Raw genomic sequence first — 19,808 nt, forward strand, 5'->3', positions numbered from 1 at the left:
ACCCCTAACCCTTTTAAAATGTTTGCGGAAACTGCGATCAGCAACTACGGCTTTTTTAAATTTTTTCTTTTGATCTTTTCAAGGTACGGTACGAACTGATGGTACGAATTGTTTATGGTACGAATTAGGTTGCACCCAGGAAGTACAAGCCCAGTGGTTGCACGCCCGGCTCAAGATCATGTGGCGCTGGTTCGACTCTCGGGATGTGCGCTTGAACAACGCATTGCAGGACTGCTCTCCATTCAACGGCACCAAGTTAATGGAATAATTCCCCAGCAAGAACATTTCCACAATCGGACTTCACTCTGCCAATCTCGGTAACCGGCCTCGCGTAGCCGCCCCGATAGCTCAATTGGTTAGCGCGTCACTTCTGGAACAAAGAAACTTTGATTGATTGATTGAATCTTTATCCTCGGACTGGGAAAGCTTCTAGCAGAGCTTAATCCTGGCAGTTTCGCATGCTTGTAGAGGCTTTGAATCACTGACGCAGGCCCGGTCACCGAGATTGACAGAGTGAAGTTTCCGATTGTTGAAGTCTTGTTGCCGCGGAACTATTCCATCCATTAGATGCCGCTGAATGGAGAGCAGTCCTTAACGTGCGTTGCTCAAGCGCACACCCGAGAGTCGAACCAGCGCCGCTTGATCTTGAAGCTTCTTCGTTCCAGAACTTCAAGATCAACAGCGGCGCTGGTTCGACTCTCGGGGTGTGCGCTTGAGCAACGCATGATAAGGACTGCTCTCCATTCAGCGGCATCTAGTGGATGGAATAATTCCTCAGCAACAAGACTTCAACAATCGGAAACTTCACTCTATCAATCTCGGTGACCGGGCCTGCGTCAGTGATTCAAAGCCTCTACAAGTATGCGAAACTGCCAGGATTAAGCTCTGCAAGAAGCTTTCTCAGTCCGAGGATAAAGATTCAATCAATATCAATCAACCTATCAAGGCTTTGTCAGTCCAAGGACGAGGATAAAGATTCAAAACCAAACCAATTTGATCTCGATGTGCCTGCCTTGTGTGTGAGCAAGGTTGCCAGATATTTGTATACTTCAATCCCAACTGCCAATGAAATGCAAACCAAAAAGTTGGTTGGTTAAAATTTTTATTAGCCTACGTTAGACTCTTTGATACGCTATTTTTGGCAGTTTCGTAGAAGCTTTAAGCCATTGACGCACGCCCGGTTACGGAGAATGGCATAGTCAACTTTCACATTGTTAAAGGCATACTAAATGAAATTTTCAAACGGGAATTTAGCATTAAATTGCGTAAACTGAACATTTAAGAACACATTTCAAAAAAATTACCGAAAAAAAATTGTTTTCAATAGCACTGGCAAGGCCCAAAGTCAAATGTTTCATTTATTTTTAAATTTTTCTAAATGACCAAAAAGTGGAAACACTGCTCGAGAAAACGTCACTATCGACAGCAATAACAAAAGCCAAGTTACCACATCTGGTGTTTTGACCAAACTGTCTGATGTTTTGATGTTAAAATCTGATGTTTTGATGTACATATATACTGTACATAGCCTACAGTTAAATCGCCCACAGTAACAACTATTGCTCGATCAGCTGATTTTTAGTCTATAGTGACGTAGACTGTACAGTCGCACGCTTCGCTGCTCACGCAAATTCCCGTTTTGAAAGCTCTGACAAAAGCACGCGCGGAATGCTGATCAGACCGCAATGGGGCAAAATTTTACTGAAAATCGTTTTATGGTAGCATGTTAAACACAAAGAACGTGTACAATCGCCAAGTCAGGTTTTTCCTTTAGTATCCCTTTAAAGTGTTGCTGTCTACAAAATATTTCATGAACATTATATTTCATTAATTATGGTGTAGTTTAGTTCTCATGTTCGGAATCAGTTAAATTCGTTCTCCATTGTGATCAAGGCATTATTTTGCTGCGACATTTTCAATGTGGAAGTTCGTTACTTTCCTTACAATAAACTCATAATTGCAGAAGAATAAGGTATCATTCCTCAGATCATCTCCACTACAGCTGGTACTCCGGATGTTGCTATAGCATTTACAACAGCATTTACAACTAGATATGTGCGGATGTTCAGACAATTCGACGTCCGCTACATAAATTGGTGACCCCGACGTGATCTCCTTCAATCAATCAATCAATCAATGTTTTATTTGTCAGTAACAGGAACATAGGTAGCCTACATGTTCGAAATATGCAAGCAACATCCTCATCATCATTTTCAGCCTGTGAGAGCCCACTGCAGAGCGTAAGCCTTCCCCTTTTCATGCCAATTTACATGATTATGTGCTAGTTGGTACCAATTGGTTGTATTGCATTGTTTGTCAATGTCGTCCCTCCATCTTACTTTTGGTTTTCCTTCCTTTCTTTTGGTTTCTCGTGGTGTCCATGTTGTTAATTTTTTAGTCCATCTAATGTCCTGATATCTTGCTATATGACCTGCCCAGGACCATTTTAATTTCTTGATTGTGCTTAATATATCTCGTAATTTCGTTTGATTTCTGATCCATTCGGCAGTCTTTTTATCTCGCCATGTTAAACCCATCATGATTTGTTCATGTGCTCTCTGCATAGTTCTTAGTTTAAGTGTTAATTTCTTTGTATGGTTCCAACTTTCTGCACCATATGTAGCGGTTGGAAGGATGCATTGATCGTAGACTTGTTTCTTGAGAGAAAGAGGCAGTTTTGACTTAAATATCGAACTTGCTCTTCCGAAGGCTTGCCATTCAAGTGATATTCTTTTTTTGATTTCATCTTCTTTATTGGAGTTGGTTGTAATTTTTTGGCCAAGATAAATGTGATCAACTTTTTCGATAGTCGCTCCGTCCAAAAGAATATTGCTATCGATGTTTGCCAGTTTGTTAAACATAACTTTCGTTTTGTTAATGTTCATATGAAGGCCAATCTTTTTGCTTTCTGTATTGAGTTCACTTAGCATTGTTTGTAGTTGATCAGGTCAGGGCTTCCCAAACTTTTTTGCTCGCGACCCCTTTTAATCTCCTAAAATGTTTCGCGGCCCCTTACGATAAAACGACGAGCAGTGCGAAATATACATTTGTGATATTTATTGAAAAGCTTTAAATCTAACAAAAACCAAAATCAATTTACTGTTCTCAGTTAAGTTTGTTTTTATTTATTTCTGATCATACCAACGAAGCCTATGGGCACTGGGCAGCCTACTGGAAACAAAACAAAAAAGCAAACACAATTATTCAGTGTAAACAAAGCAAGTCCAGCCGTGGCTCAGTGTTTGTTAATGCAGGTCTCAAGGCGGTTTCAATGTTGCTTAGGCTGGAACGGTAGGAAAAATGAAAACATTTCCGATAAATCATTTTGAAATTTTGGTTTCCAGATGTTCAATTTTTTGATGAACGCATCAATTTTAGATTTCAATGCAAAATATTGATGTTTTCGCTTAGGAGGGACAAATTAAATTCGTTTAGTTTTTCAAGCAAATCTGACATTTGACATAATTTCAAAAGCTAGATGTTATTGCGAAAATGGTGAACCAATACTGAATTTTATTCTGTTGGAAAAATCACGATTCCGGTTTTCAACGTTTTTCAACGTAAAGCTTTGACTTTTGAAAGTCACTTCACTTCACGATGCAGTAAAAGAGTTTTTAACTCCGATTCCATTTCACCTCATAAATTTTCAAAAATACGAGCAACCTATTGAGTGCGCGACTTTTCTTCTTTTATTGTCGCACTTGATTCCAAGCATTGACTGCCTCTTGCATGAAAAATTTCCAAGATTCTCTGTTGTTTGCTCTGTGTATTAGGTGTATGCAGAGATGTACGTATACGCCGCATACTTGCGGCGTAGACTTTTTGTTTACGCTAACGCTTGCGGCCACATTTTTTTGGATAGTTTGCGCTTGAGGCTACGCCGTAAAGTTTTCGCGGTTTTTTAGCGCATAGCGTCAACGCATACTTTTTAATGTAATTTTTTCGCTACAGCACGCCAATACCTTCCAGCGCTGCAGTTGAAAGAATGTTTTCAATGGGCAAAGACATATTGGAACCAAAATACAGCAAAATGTCAGATGAACGCTTTCAGATGCTTGTGTTTCTTCGTGGAAATTCAAAATAAAACTTATCTGTTTCGAGTGGTTTATACCGTGTGAATGTTTGGCATCTAGAGAACAAAATTATTTTACGCTAGTGTATGCGCTGACGCTGACGCCGCCAAGTTTTTTTTACAAGTTGCGTTGACGCATATACGGCGTATGGTTTTTCGAACGTTTGCGTTAATGCTGACGGCGTCAATATTTTTTGTATACGCGTACATCACTGGGTGTAGGCAGGCCCGGATTTAGGGGGGGCAGAGGGGGCAGTTGCCCCGGGCCCCCCGACTTTTGAAGGGCCCCCTATGTGGAAAAAAATGTGATTTTAAGTTTATGATTTTTATGTTTTCCTTTTTTGTTTTCCTTTTGGCCTTTTGGTTTTCCTGTTTTCCTTTTGTAGATTTTTATGTTTTCCTTTTGGCCTTTAAAGTTTCTGCAAAATGCTGTGCAGTACTGGACTGATGCTATTGAAGACGTAGAAGTGGTTTTTCGCGCCGTAGGCGCAAAAAATTTTTTTGCACTGGGGCCCCCGATCTAAAAGTGCCCCGGGCCCTCCATCAGCTAAATCCGGCCCTGGGTGTAGGCTATGTGGGTGTTGGTTTTGTTGGTTTAAGTAGGTTAATCTTTGTCTGCCTTGGGCACACTTCCCTTCAATTTTGCCTGTGAGAGAGAGATGTTCTAATTTTCCTTTTCGCAGCACGTGTCCTAAAAATTGAAGTTGATTTTCTTTGATATTTTTTAGTAGATTCTTTGTTTGTTTGACTTGATATTGATTGACTTGATTGTGCAACTCTTAATAAAGTTAATAATATAATTGTCACAACAGCATCTCGCACAGAAGTGCTAATATGCTATGCAGTAGCCTACCTTGTGCAAATTGGTATACTTTCTGCGACACCTGAAGTTCGTTTCACGACCCCTTGGGGGGTCGCGACCCCCAGTTTGGGAAGCCCTGGTTTAGGTAATATGCACAATATAGGCTACACAATGCAAAAGTTACACAAGTTCCCATACCGACAGGGAGACAACGAGACGACCATACGGTTTACCAGTCAATTGCCACCCTACAGAAATGACGATTTTGTCATTTAAAATAAGCTTAGCTTACAAGAGAAAAATAAAATAACACGTTAAAACGTTCCCGCGCTTCAACATACGCACCAAATATATATATACAGTGTTGGGCGCGATAACTCATTTTTCAGTTAAGCGATAACGATAATCGATAAACGAAAAATGCCTAAAGCGATAACGATAAACGATAAATCAAAAAAAAGTTAAGCGATAACGATGAACGATAAATTATCGCCAATAATGTCCGATAACAATAAGAAAAATTTTTCTTGATTAGCGCTGCCCCATCCCATGCAGCACGAACTGTTTTCATCAACATGACGAAAAATCGAACATAATATAGGCTACTGTAAAGGGACAAAACATTTTGTAACTTATGCATGAATAGAATCGCAACAGCGGCAGTGGGTATCGAATCTTCAACCTCTTGGTCCAGAATCAAACCACTGAGGTAACCGCCGTGCTTATAATTATGCCTTCAGATACCAGTTGGATGCTTTTATCAATTGAGTTACACTGCCGCTTACGTGCAGTAAGCAAAATAATTAAATCAAATGAAAATACCAATACCATAAAAAATTCCAAACTTTGTATTTTGCTTTCTGCTTCAAAGGCTGTTTACAGCAAAGTCAGCAATAATTGAAAAAATTCCAAAAAACGCAAAATCAAACGAAATTTATATCGGAACAACAATATCGGAATTTTCAATGTTAAAATTAGCCATTTAATGCCAAAAACTCTCTGATAAACTCCCTGAGCTTCCGATCCTCGGATTTCACTGAGTGAGTTTGCAGCGCTTCCCCAGTTCTTAGCTGGCTGAATTTTAAATGATTTTTCATTCAAATTCACGAGGCTATTATTTGTTACGGGTTTTGTCTCTGTGGCCTCTCCTTATAAATCGATTTCTTATTATGTTGATTAGTTATTTGTTAACTTTGATTTGCAAAATTACCATTCCGCATTCATAATATTGTTGCCCCACGAAAACTTATGGCGTTTATTATGTGACCGGCTTTTTTTATGACTTGTTCATTAGGTTAACATTTTGGTGCTCTCTCACTTTGGGCAGGTGCCCTCCCTCCCTATTTTTTTCGCTCTGGCGAGAGCACTGCACTATAGGCAAGCCCGCAACCAGGGGGGGGGGCATTGGGGGCATTTGCCCCCTCCGAAATTTTTTGAAAAAATTTTAAGCGTTCTATGCAGTATGAAATGTACTATGAATAGACACGTACGTCGTACACGTACAGCCATACTGTAGAGTGTAGACTGTAGACTATCGAAACCGAAAGTAGGCTACGCTGGTTGGAAGCCATGCTAACGATTTTGTTCGATAAATTAGGCTAGCATCCTCATTATCTGTTTCGTTAGCGTTAGTTTTATCCAAACATTTACAAACTCTTGATAATTTTGGCTACACTTCCAGTCACAACTGCTTCTGCAGAAAGAACATTTAGCTGTCTACGACGCTTGAAAATTTACCTTAGAAGCACTGTGGGGCAGGACAGGCTTTCTGGACTAGCTCTCATGCAAATCCATCGTACTCAAATTCCAAGCGCGGAATTGGTGTTAAACGAACTTGCCAAATCAAGTAGAAAGTTAGACATTATGCTCTAAATTAAAATGTCATTTTACATTTGCAAAGTCAACTTCTTTGGGCCTACAAACATAAAAACTTGTTGAGCCAACAAAATGTTTCAGGATTGTAATTTGTAATTACCGTGTTAAGTTTATTCATATGTATCTGTTTGTCTGTGTTGATGTAAATATATGTTATTGATTAATTTATGACTCCAGTCGTGCCAATGCAGCTCGTAGCCTACAGATGTTGTATTTTATTTGTAATCGACTGAACACATTACTGTATTATCGTAATTTTCTTCCTTGGGTAGTCATTGTAACGTCCGCTTTGTCTATTTTCTTGCGACGTTACAGTGACGTATTTGTTTATTGTTGTTGACCTTTGCTCTATTTGAACTGTCTGGATTGCTAACAACAACACGACACATGAGATTTAATTGAGTTTCACGTGTTCTTATTGTGCGTTTTTAGACAATCTTTTAAACACAGGTAACTTTGAGATTTCTTAAATTGTGACCGTCTAGAGCAGTGCTACTCAAACGCCGGTACGCGTACCGGTGCCGGTACGCGAGCACTTGGCTGCTGGTACGCGGTCAGTAAGGAGAAATTGTAAATTGAGTAATTTGTTTTATGTTGATCAGAAAGTCTATATAATAATTTTTAGGCAACGATAATGTTCAATCTGTTTTCCCAGCTATACACTGTTTGGTGGCCCGCTACTTCGACGACTTCCAGTTACGTCACAAAGAAATGTTATTTCGTAATTGTTATCCATTATTTCAACAAAGTATCGCAATGTTCGATTCGAGATGATCATCCTTTTTGTGTGTTTGTGCTGTGTCCACGTGCTTGACTATACCTGCAGCGTCCAGTAACGAGTAAAGAATTGAGATGCTCAATCGATCGGCCACACTCTGACTTCAAAATATCAGATGACTGTAGTGAGTTGAGCATGTTTTTTACATAGATTTGTTGAAGCTATAAGCCTTGTTCTTTTTTAGAAAGTGAGTTAGCTGTTAGCCCATATTAGCCTATAAAAAGTATAGTTTCAGCTAAGTTTTACAAATGGCAAAGCGTGGTCCTATGGACAAATATATGAAACAGAGACAATCAGTTTCAGACCTACATGGATGATTCTGATGCAAACGAAAGTAATTCTGGAAGCACTGAGGTGACAGGTGTTTCATTCCATTTCCTTCTACATATCTATGTGAAGCTGGCTTTTCTACCATGAGCTGTTTAAAGGGAAAACACAGAAACGCGTTGGATATCCATGCCCCCCTTCGAGTAGCAAGCGCACACTTCGCATCAAAATTCGAAAGACCATTAATAAAAGTGTTTTTTTACTTGTTTTTTTTGTGTATTTGTTACAAAAGTAATATTGACTTTGCTCTTGTCTTTTTTCGCAAATTGACCGGGACGCCAAGTGATGGAAGGTGCTCAGCCGGTACACGGCATAAAAAAGTTTGAGTAGCGCTGGTCTAGAGAAAAGCAATTTTTAGAATGAAACAAATCGATTTACAGTACAATTTACGAATTCCCTTTCTCAAGGATTGGCAATTATTGAAAAACAAATAGGTCATAATGGTTGTATAAATGTATAATTCAATGAAAACTGACGTTATATCGTTAACTAATAAGTTATTGATTTAACGAAAACAAACCACAGGTGCAAACACAAATGCGACAGAGGCAAAAACAATTCCAATCAAAGAAAAACAGGTGGCTTTTTCATAGCATCTTTTCACAAATTGGGACTAGGTGGGCAAATTTTAAAAAAAGGGCACTTTTAGGTCGAGAGTTATGTTAAATAGGGCACTTTTCGCGCGTAAATGATGGGAAAAAGGGCATTTTTTCCCGAGCGTAAACTATGTAAGCTTAAAAATGTAGATTTCTCAGGCAAATTGTGGGTAAAAAGGCATATTATACCTAGACCAGGGTGGTCCAAACCCTGGCACGCGGGCTGCATGCGGCCCGTGAACATTTTGTGCATGCCGGAATTATCAGTGCTAAATCCAAGGTATAAAAATACCGTGCACGGACATTTTGCCGAAAGGACATTTTGCCGATGGACAAATTGCCGAAAGGACTAAGGTTGTGAACGATAGACTAAAACACATTGTGGAGAATATCGATACATATAACACAAAAATGAGTTTCTGCAAAATGTCCATTTAGCAAAATGTCTTTCGGCGAAATGTCCTTTCGGCAAAATGTCTTTCGGCAAAATGTTCTTTCGGAAAAATGTCCGGGTACCTAAAAATACAGTGAAAAAGATTGAATGCAGTGATATTGACGACCTTTTAAAGTACATGTAGTTCAAACAGAAATAGAAAATGTTGGGTGGAAATTCAATGTTCATGACAAAGTCCAATTGATATTCATCTGTTGCAGATCGCGATTTCGGGTATTAAACCCTTGTTACGGCCAATCTCTGTACAAATCAAACGTCATATAAAACCGTTCAAGTCTACTGAATATTACGTCATGGAAGTTGCTAGAAAATGTGCCAAAATTGCACCATCGTTCATAGACTTGTGTCAAACTTGTTTGGACTTGTTTGGGCCTGTTTAAACAGGAAATATTACATCAGCTTTAAACACCTGTTGGAATGACTTCATAATTGTCTTTCATTTATTGCGTCACAGTTACTTTCTACGTGAATTTGAGATATTGATATCTATTCTGGTCATTCGTAAAATGATTGTTTGAAAGTTGGCCGCACATTTAACTGTTGGCTTAGTGCTTGCTAGCTGGACAAAGGTTCCGTCTTTTATCCAAGTAATCTGTTGTGTAGTGACAGTTTAAGTGGTGTAGGCGTTGCACCCCCTCGTTTTCGGTAGCCTCGGGCTAATTTTACAGGAATACACTGTTTGAAAAGAAGTTCAAGTGTGTGTTTCTTCGGTCATTATATACAGACGAACGGATTAGGGAACTTTATGTTAAAATTTTCCCAAGAAGAGATTATGGTTTACCGCTGTGACCAACCCTCTTCAATACAACTTGTTAGCTCATAGTATCAGTAAAATTTACAGCAGTTCACTTTAGAAAATGATTAAAAATGTTGTGTGGTTGCTAAGGAACAAATTAGTCTGCGAGATTAGTCTGCGAGCAGTAATAATGACAATTTCTATGCAAATTATGAGGGTTATTAGGTCAAACAACCGACAGTTGCAACAATAAAAAGCACGAAAATATTAAACATTCAGGCGAAGTATTTAAATTCTAACAATAAACAAAGGGGTCAGTCAAGCTGACATACACCTAAGCCTGGGACCAGTCAAGCCGGCCTCCTGTCAGGGCCGGATTTAGCTGATTGGGGGCCTGGGGCACTTTTAGATCGGGGGCCCCCGTGCAAAAAAATTTTTCGCGCCTACGGCGCGAAAAACCACCTCTACATCTAGAGTAGCATTAATCCAGCACTGCGCAGCATTTTGCAGAAACTTTAAAGGCTGAAAGGAAAAAAATAACACAAAATCACATTTTTTCAACGTAGGGGGCCCTTCAAAAGTCGGGGGGCCCGGGGCACCTGCCCCTCTGCCCTCTCCTAAATCCGGGCCTGCCTCCTGTAGAATGATCCATATAAAAGACAAGATAAAAATACATCTACGTTTTATAAATACATTACATTCGCCACAACCCTAAATAAGTCGCGCATAATCTGGTCAATAGGTAACTATGAGGGAACAATGTCGGTTTGTGACGACACAAACGTGCGTTGATATTTTGCTTTTGTTGCTAGCACTTTCTCCGTTATGAAGCGATTAAAAAGCGACACACGGAACAGAATGGCTGATGAAACCGTGGATGCCTGCTTACGTCTGTCGACCACTGAATTTAAACCAGAGATCGACACTATGCAAACGCAAAAAACAATAAATTGTTTTGGTTTGCTAATTTGTTGACGTGTTATGTATCGTATCTTTTTTACTAGCTGAAAATCATCTTTTGAGTCGCAAGCAGAGATTAAAAAGTGAGTTATGCGTGCACCAAAACATTAGGTCGATCAGAACAGCAAACTCAGTCCTTTCATTGCAACTGTATTTTGTCAGCAACAAGATTTGTTAATGTTCATAGCCTGCAAACAGTAAGAATGTAGCTAAAACAGATCGAAATCTGTAGAAAAGAAGTTCAAAATCGCAACCTAGTTAAGTTTTTATTTAACAACGTTTCTACTTTCATCAACGCGTTATCATTTCTCACTATGCGGCCCGTGAAGTTTTCCTCAGACCCTAATGTGGCCCTTCATGTTCGCAGTCTTGGACCACCCTGACCTAGACTAAACATTTGAGACCCATAATTGATTCCTATATTCATCCCTGCCCACAATATTTTATAAATAATAATCTAATAAAATTTAATCTAGCGACATTTAGTTGATATACTTGAACAACTATGATAATAGCCATAAAAGAAACAACGATGATAATACAGTATATGAAACACAACTGCTAAGATATTACAATGAGTCGAATCTTTGCAGAATTAGATGATTCTAAAGAGCTGGTATTTTATTTTAATGAAAATCAGGAAACAAACTTCGGTAATTCAGACATTTAGAATCTCACACAAAATTTGAGGTACTCACAACACAAATTGATAATTAATCTGCTTGAATGGAACATTATAAGTAAAGTCAAAGGTAGGCTGATAAGTTCTAAATGTATGCTGAAGCTTTCCATTTAGCTGTTCATCTTGGATCTAACTTAAACAAAAATTAAGTCTTAAAAATTGCCCACCTAGTTTCAAACTAGGTGGGCAAAGAAAGGGCTAGGGGGGCAAGCAAAGGGACTAGGTGGGCAATTGCCCACCTAGTTTATATGTGAAAAGATGCTATGGCTTTTTTAGTACAGTGGACTTGCAAAAGAGAAAAAAGCCAAATATTAACAAACGAGTCACAAAATGAATGCAGAGGGCTTAAAAGAAAGTTGGCAGTAACAGTCATAGCTAAATGAGAAAAGGTTACAAAGGCTATAGTTTCCTTTAATGCTGTCCTAAACAAAAACGTGATTGACATAAGTTGTGACCACTGAACCGTAACATGGTAGTGCCACACACTCTATCAATGGGCGTGGACATTAACATAAAAATGTCACAATGCATCATTTTAATGTTTGTTTTTTGATAAAAATTAAATGCCCCCCCTCCGAAAATATTTGCTGGTTGCGGGCCTGACTATAGGCCTACTGTATTGTTCTTGCATCTTTTCTCGACGGTCATACATAGCCTATCTACTTCATGCTTACTGCATGGCTAATGTTCTTTAACTTTAAACAGGAACAACTTTTAACTTGCTACTCCGCTAATCTAAGCCTATGCAATAAAATCCCACTCTCCAGAGTCTTGATCTTGAAAAGTACGGTAAAATGCACGATGCTGCAATCAGAGTTGCGCTTACATTTTAATTGTAAAATTCACTCACGATTGCAGCAAAACAACAAGATAATTGTTGCATGCATTTCATTGCATTGCAATTTGCAACTCTAAAAATTATTGTGTTGTCAAGGCCGTCGCTGCAGGGGGGCATGCCCCCTCCCCTGACAACGACCTGTGCACACACATTTCAGGCACTGAAAAAGAACTGGTTTCAATTTTAGTTTCATTAACTAGGTGGCTAGTAAAAATGTTACTTTTCATGGTTTTTCCACTTGTGTGTTGATCCTAAATAAAATTTATCGGCGATTATCGGCGATAATCAAATATTGCCTTTGGCGATAACGATAAACGATAACTGAAAAAATAATTGAGCAATAACGATAAGCGATAAAAATTTATCGCCGATAATTATCGCCGGTAAATTATCGCCGATAATGCCCATCACTGGATCAACTGGATCGCAGTATCTGATTATATCAGATCATATCAGATCATATCAGATCGCAGATCACATCATCAACTGGATCGCAGTATCAAAATGAAAGTGCTCAACTAGATCAGTGCTAGGAGCAATATTAAAACAATGAAAACTATTAATACTACAAAAAGTGCTCAATGCTAAGCAAAAAAGCAAAGCAGAGCGAATTAAACTATTATTTATTGAACTATATTTGATTTAATTCGCTCTGTTTTGCTTTTTTGCTTAGCATTGAGCACTTTTTGTAGTACGGTATTAATAGTTTTCATTGTTTTATGTATATATTTAAGTCTTTTAAGATAACGTAGGCCTAAACACAAAATTCCAAGAAGCAAGCAGAGATCAATCAAGTTTCCGACTAAACATGTTGTAGGCTATTGCATAATTATGAAACTGGCAAGTTGGTTTCCACAACAATCACTTACGAATACGATGCACTGTAGTTTTGTAAAATTAACGTTTTGATCTCTTTTTTGAAACAATGAAATGATAAGTTTTTTAGCCTACTTGGAACCTCTGACCAGACCATTGGTCCCAATACCTGCATGGACTTTTTGCCAAATTCTGTGTTTGATCTATTTATAAAATAGGCTAGTTGTTGCTTGTTTGATATCTTGTGTTATGCTGATGAATGGATGTTGTTTCTCTGGGCAAGAAACTTTACAATAATTGCCTCTACCCAGTGATCGATTTTGAGTGATGAGTAGTACCAAATTTAAGTCATAAGTAGAGTAAACAACCGGAAACAGACATTGCGGTCGGCTGCAGCGTGGGTCAGGTGTACGTCGGAAGTCGTACACCGATGCATAGCGCTCAAGTCCGCTTTCCCGCAATGCAGGATAAAGATAAACCAAACAAACCAAACAAACAAACAAACATACTAATTCATATGAACTTTGTACATATTTTTTTTCATTTCAATGTTAGCCTATGTACCGGTATGTCTTTTAGTTTCAAGATGTTCATTTAATAAAATAAACAATTAGTGTGAGCATAGCAATTTTGTTTCGTACTGATTCTTGTAACCTTTTTTTGTAATTTTATTAATGGATCCAGTAGTTTTAAAGTAGTTTGTTTGTTTATTGGCCACTGTCAGTACACTGTCACAGGCCTTTCCCAACTTGATATGCAATATTGCAAATGACAGTAAATCAAAGCGTGATACACATCTTTTAAAGTGTCAGTGTTGACATAATTTCTGAGTTTTAGCAACGCCCATGAACCTTTTGTTACTTTTCCGCAAATTTTGTCTATGTGATATTTCCATGTAAATTTGTTACGGTATCTATGTAAACGCCAAGGTATTTTATTTGATCTTTTTGTTGAATGCTTGTGTTACCAATGTTAATGTTAAATTTTTGTATTTGTTTTTTATTTGTTATTAGCATGTATTCAGTTTTTGAGAAATTTAACGATAATTTGTTAAGCTTCAACCAGTTGTAAACTTTTTGCATTTCGGCATTCACATTGTTCTGCAAATTTATTTATAGTTAACTTATCTTTAGTTAACAGAGTCGAAAGCTTTTCAGCCACGAGAGAAATCTTGTAAAACAGGGCACTCACTCGGTCCCCCTCGGTAAGATCGAATTCACTCAGAAGGCCCCGTTTAAGCGTGGAGTAGGGGTCGTCGCAACCCAGACGGCAAGTTCAACGTCTGCAGGCGTTGGATCAGTGTAAAAATGACCGATTTTGCTGTTTGGGAACCATCGCGATCGACAATGGCATCGACGACCCTATGTAACTTCTGCTCATTTTAAGCTTGTAAGACGTATGGCCTAAAATACCTACAGGCGCTATAGTCCGGTATTTGTGAAGGATCGTCCAGACAGGTCCAAGGCACGATGCCGTTGAAGCTGTCATGACGCCCCGGTTGCGAGTCACGGCTGAGGGAACAACCAAGGACAGCAACAGCGGGGGACATGAGGAGGCTTATGGCCACTGCAGTGATATAAATATAGTACCGTAGGCTTTACGTAATCATTACGATCTACGATTAATTTTACACTTAACTCGGGTCCAATGACGGCACGGCTTCGAACAGTTCTTTCGTTGATGTGAAGATTGTCGGCGTCAGGTCATCGTCATCGTCGCCAGAGGAGCGTCCAGTGAAAAGAATAATTCGGTATAATCCAGTGTAAATCCACGAAAAAGACGTAGTTCAATGTACATCTAATTCTAATGTAATCCACCGTATCAGTTCAAAATCCACAGCAACAAAATCACGTCAGGCATAGACTTGTTGTTACGTTTCTATCCATTGACATCCCTAATAGGCATCTGATCATGCCGAATCGTAATGACCATGATAATCGTGTACGTCACTAGCGGCGTAAAAGATGAGGCTTCTAATGCTACCGCGCTGGGCGCCTATGCAATGCTAAAGTTAAAGTGCCTATGTTAAAGTGCCTACCTTCTTAAACATTGAATTTCGGAAGGTTTTTGCTCTAGAAAATATCATCGTCCGGCTAAGCACGAAACGTGTCATCATATTCTCACTTTCGGTTCTCCTACAGCAGTGGTCACCAACCTTTTTTGCATGCGGGCCACTTTAGCACTAAAAAGAGCTCTGGCGGGCCGCACTAATAAAATTTTAGGTAGGTTGACTGTTGACTCTTATGCTAGAAAAGAACGCATTTCGTACTTAGTATCCAGCTTTACATGTTGTTAATATTTATCTTAGAATACCGCAGCAACAAAACTAGTCGAACAACGCTACTGCCAGGCCAAACTCCTTTAACAACACTTTTGACTTCTTTAACAATGCCTAATAAACGAGGCCACTTGTAGCGAGGCGAACGGTTTCATCAGAATACTCATTGCCAAGCAAGAGTGGTGTCGTCACCGCTTCACAAAAGATATCTTGCAATTACCAGTTTCAGTAAACAAGGAAATGTGAAAAATAAATAGGCTCCAATAACAGGGAGAAAGAAACCAAGCACCATGAAACAAACGCTTGTGGAAATCACCGAAAAAACGTTTCTATCGTAACTCATGAACAATGTTCCCTCTAAAAAAGCAATGAATTGGTTTTTCATCTTTTTTGTGAGAGTCTCTACAATCGTCTTTCTTTGATTATTGGACAACTGTCACTTGCGGTGCTTATCAGCATGGCAAGAATTGTTGATTGACAACATTTTGCAGTACTAAGCTAAATATTTTCGTATTACAACCAGAAAAAGTCTGTAATATTTTGCCAATTTATTATAAATTGAGTTGGCACACCGACCTATTTTGCTAACAAAATTGCATAAAAGGAACATTGCTCATGAAACACAATAACGGTGAAACGCACACTAGTGTTTACATGACATTTACAAACAAGCAACCCTATGCTCACAGACAATTTAGAAATTCGAAAACAGGCGTTTTAATCAACCACTGGGAACTACAACCTGATTGGTTGGTAGGTCGGTCGGTGGAATCGTATGCAAAGCGAAAATATGCTTTCCGAAAAGTATTTTTTGCCTTCATGTTCTTTAACTCCTCAAGAAAATTTTTTTGGTTATAGCCTACTTGTACGCTGATACAGTGGCGTAGCCAGAAAAAAATTTTGGGGGGGGCCAATTATTTGATGAATTGAAGAGAACGACAAAATGTTTGATTTAAGACATCACCACCTGATGTGCAGTGGCGCATCCTGGTGGGTTAATCAAGGGAAGCAATAAAGCTGGCGGGGGGGTTAGAGTGTGCCGAAGGCACGCGTATTCTAGGGGGGTCCGGGGGCATGCTCCCCCGGAAAATTTTGCAAAATTACACTTAAATAATGGATTATAACGCTTTCTGGAAACACTTTCAGGGTAATATTTGTATGAAACTTATTAGCAGATAAACAGCTATTAACTTATTAAAGGTAGCTCTTATCTACACACAAACGGGCAAAAACTGCGGCTAAAATTAGAGAACACAAAAAACTCAGCTACACAAAAACCCTACAGAGTAAGCGATTCTGAAATTGCTTCCACAGATTAGTTAAAAGAAGCGTAAATCGCGTAAAGTTTGCGCGATTTACGATTTGCAAAATTTATTGGTGTCTTTTTGTGTGTCTAAAACAAGTCCTGGGGGGTGTTAATAGCCAGATGTCTTGGAAAACAATATAAATTTATACAAATTATATTATATTTTCAACAAAGGGTTCAACTTCGGAATCCAAACTTTGAAAATTTGGGGGGGGCCATGGCCCCGTTCGCCCCCCCTGGCTACGCCTATGCGCTGATACCTTCCGCGGGCCGCTCATAGCAGCGTGGCGGGCTGCATGCGGCCGGCCAGTTGGTGACTCTTGTCCTACAGCGTCGCGCGTGAGCCGTTCTCATGAACTGTCGAACCAAGATATTAAAATTCTGAAACTTGTTTCATCGTTTTTTCTCTCTCAGTTGTATTTCTGTTTCCTTTTCTTTGCCATTGTTTTCTGTTGACCACTGGAGTTTGAGATATTCTGTCTTTTGCCTGATTATTTTCATGCCCCATCTTCCATCGTTGCTCTCCAAGTCTCCAGTCTCTGTTCCGCTTCCTCTCTGGTCTTTGCACACAACACAACGTCGTCTACAAACAACATATCCTACTGTGCTTCTGTTTGGATGCTTCCTGTTAAGCAATCCATAACAGAAAAGAGGAAAGGGCTAAGTGGAGATCCTTATTGCAACCCGATCGTTACCACAAGTTTCTGCGTTATTCCGACTCCTGGACACCTCTGCGTCACAGCCACGTTGCTGCGCAAAAATTTCATTGTCCAAAAGATAACTCATTTAGTTTGTTTGATACTTTTTGGCTGTATGAAAAGAAAACACATAAATTCGGCTACAAAGCTCGATATTCAATAATTTAGATCATTCAAGGCTTCCGCTTCACACCTCCCCGGCTGGGGCCCACACACATTTAGTTAGCCCAGCGTTTTCGGCTATGTGAAACAAAAATCGTATACCGTAGAATATCGACCTAGAGAGTTTGGATGGGGGGATGCGAAACTACACCAGCAAAAGTTGTGCAACGACGTTTCAGGTATTGCTCGGTCAACTGCGAAGAACTTGCCGCCAGCTCGAACATACACTACAATAATGAAATGGTTTCCTTTATTGTCGTTCTACAACAGCTACGGTCCTATAGCGAGAGGGCTCACTTTTAATTTTATGTCAGATTTACAATGTCATCTCATTATTACCCGACATGCTCATTGCTCACTGCGTTATGCAAGAAAGAATACAATCGGTCCTGTTTTCAAACTCTTTGGTATGAACCGACCTAGAATCGATCTGATACCTACCAGCAATAGCAATATACCGTACAACCGGTAATGTTTTCAAAGTCTTCGGTTTGACCCGACTTGGAATCAATCTCAGATCTACTAGCACCAGAGCCGAAGACGAAACACCTCGGCCACTGAGCTGGTCGAGCAAACAGGGGAAATGCTGCTACAGACAAACTTATATACTGCGCATGCGCGGAGGAAGCAAAAGAAGCGTAACGTCATAAGGATACTCACGTTTATTTGAATTTATTTCATTTAATTAGCTGTGAATCACAAAGCATTGACTAAGAGAGTGCACACAACCACATCTAACCCTGGTGATGAAGCGGTACAATGGGGCGCCAATTATTTTATAGTAATCGATGTTTCTACACACGAAGACGCAAACGGACAATGCTGACGTAATTAAATACAAACAATCAATGAGCGATAAAAATACACAATTCGGTTTTACCAAATATAAACATTAGGGTGTTTTTAATTTTCTCATATCGTAAGTTTGATTTGTACAGGGCACCAGGTTGTTACAATTGGTAAGAAAACAATGTCTTTCAAATTTCAAGAAGTTATTTCAACATTTACAACTTGCGCAAGGAGGTTGAAAAATTTGCAAAATCAATAAAACAAGCAACTTTACAACACGCAACCAAATAACCAGCTTTATTCAGTACTTTTAATATGCACGCATTTCAGGCACGTTTATAGGATAACAAAGCAAATATAGCAACAAAGCAACTATTCCTCTAACAACCTTTACGCCGTGTTTCACCCATAGCCGAGATGATCAGAAGCAGTGGCGTATTTAGAAAGCTTATTGGGGGGGGGGGGCAATACATTGTGTCAGTCAGCCGTGTAGCGGTCCAGAATCGCCACAAATACCAACATATGATATTTGAACGGCCCCATACTTTAAATCAAGAGCGATTCCGCAGAAGTAAGTTACTGTTCCAATCAATGAACCAACAAAAGATATCAAACACTTCAGAACATCGCATTAAACTACGGAAAATTTTCTTCGATGATGCTCCACCACCTGCAGAACGTACTGTTTCTGCTACTCATCTCTGGTCAATGTCGAATTGAACTCTGTCATAAGCGCCACTCCTCGTTCTGCCAAATCGTTTGTCACCCTCAGGGCAGAAACTGTTTCCTTGGCACTTCGGTATGCCTCATTTTCAGCCCAGTATTTAGGATCAAGGGTTAAGAAGCTTTTGTCTAGACCAAGTATTGTAAATAATCGTTCAGTTGCAGTAGTGCAGAAATCAGACAGTTTTCTCTCAGCATTATCGGTAGGTACCACGGCCCGGTTTGGCGGATCTTCGGATCCATGACTGTTTGCCATACTGCAATTCTGCGAACCATTTCCCTCTTATCAATATCAGTGACTCTGCTGTTAAACAGTGCAAAGGCAATGAGACCTTCCGACAAGTACCACAGGTGTCTGGAGTAAGCCTTGAAGGCTAATTGAGATACTTCTCCATCAGCATACGTTGTTAAGTTCTTCATAAAATTCAGGTCGTTGAAAGGTGCCTGTATGGCTGAATCACAGCTGTACCAGTGGCCCGTGTAAACACAATAAATAAGCACATGCGTAGCAATTGGCTGGACATTTTGGGCTGCGTCTGTCTTCGGCCAGGGGTACAAAGGTCCAGTTGGAATTGCTTCCTGAACAGCCATATTTTAAGGGACTATATCGCTCGTGCCATCCATCTGGCTCGATGAAGTGCACCAGGGTAACGGAATTTGACACCTCTTTTCGGCACTCCGAGAAATATGATACTGAGTTCTAATAATTCGGCGTAATCGTCCCGAGGATGATTGAGATCCAGCTTGTCGGCCGCTAACTTCAGGATTTCTGCGCGGACAGGTTGTAACTGATCAGAAACAACAGGATCGTCCAGAGATGTGCTGAAGTTTGCTTGATCTTTTTTTGGCCAGAAGTCGCGGAACCGAGCGAATAAGTCGATGACTGGGGACTTAGAAACAGCATCTACCAGAGAGA

The sequence above is a fragment of the Aplidium turbinatum genome, chromosome 12 (genome assembly GCF_918807975.1).
Source record: "Aplidium turbinatum chromosome 12, kaAplTurb1.1, whole genome shotgun sequence".
Taxonomy (NCBI): Eukaryota; Metazoa; Chordata; class Ascidiacea; order Aplousobranchia; family Polyclinidae; genus Aplidium; species Aplidium turbinatum.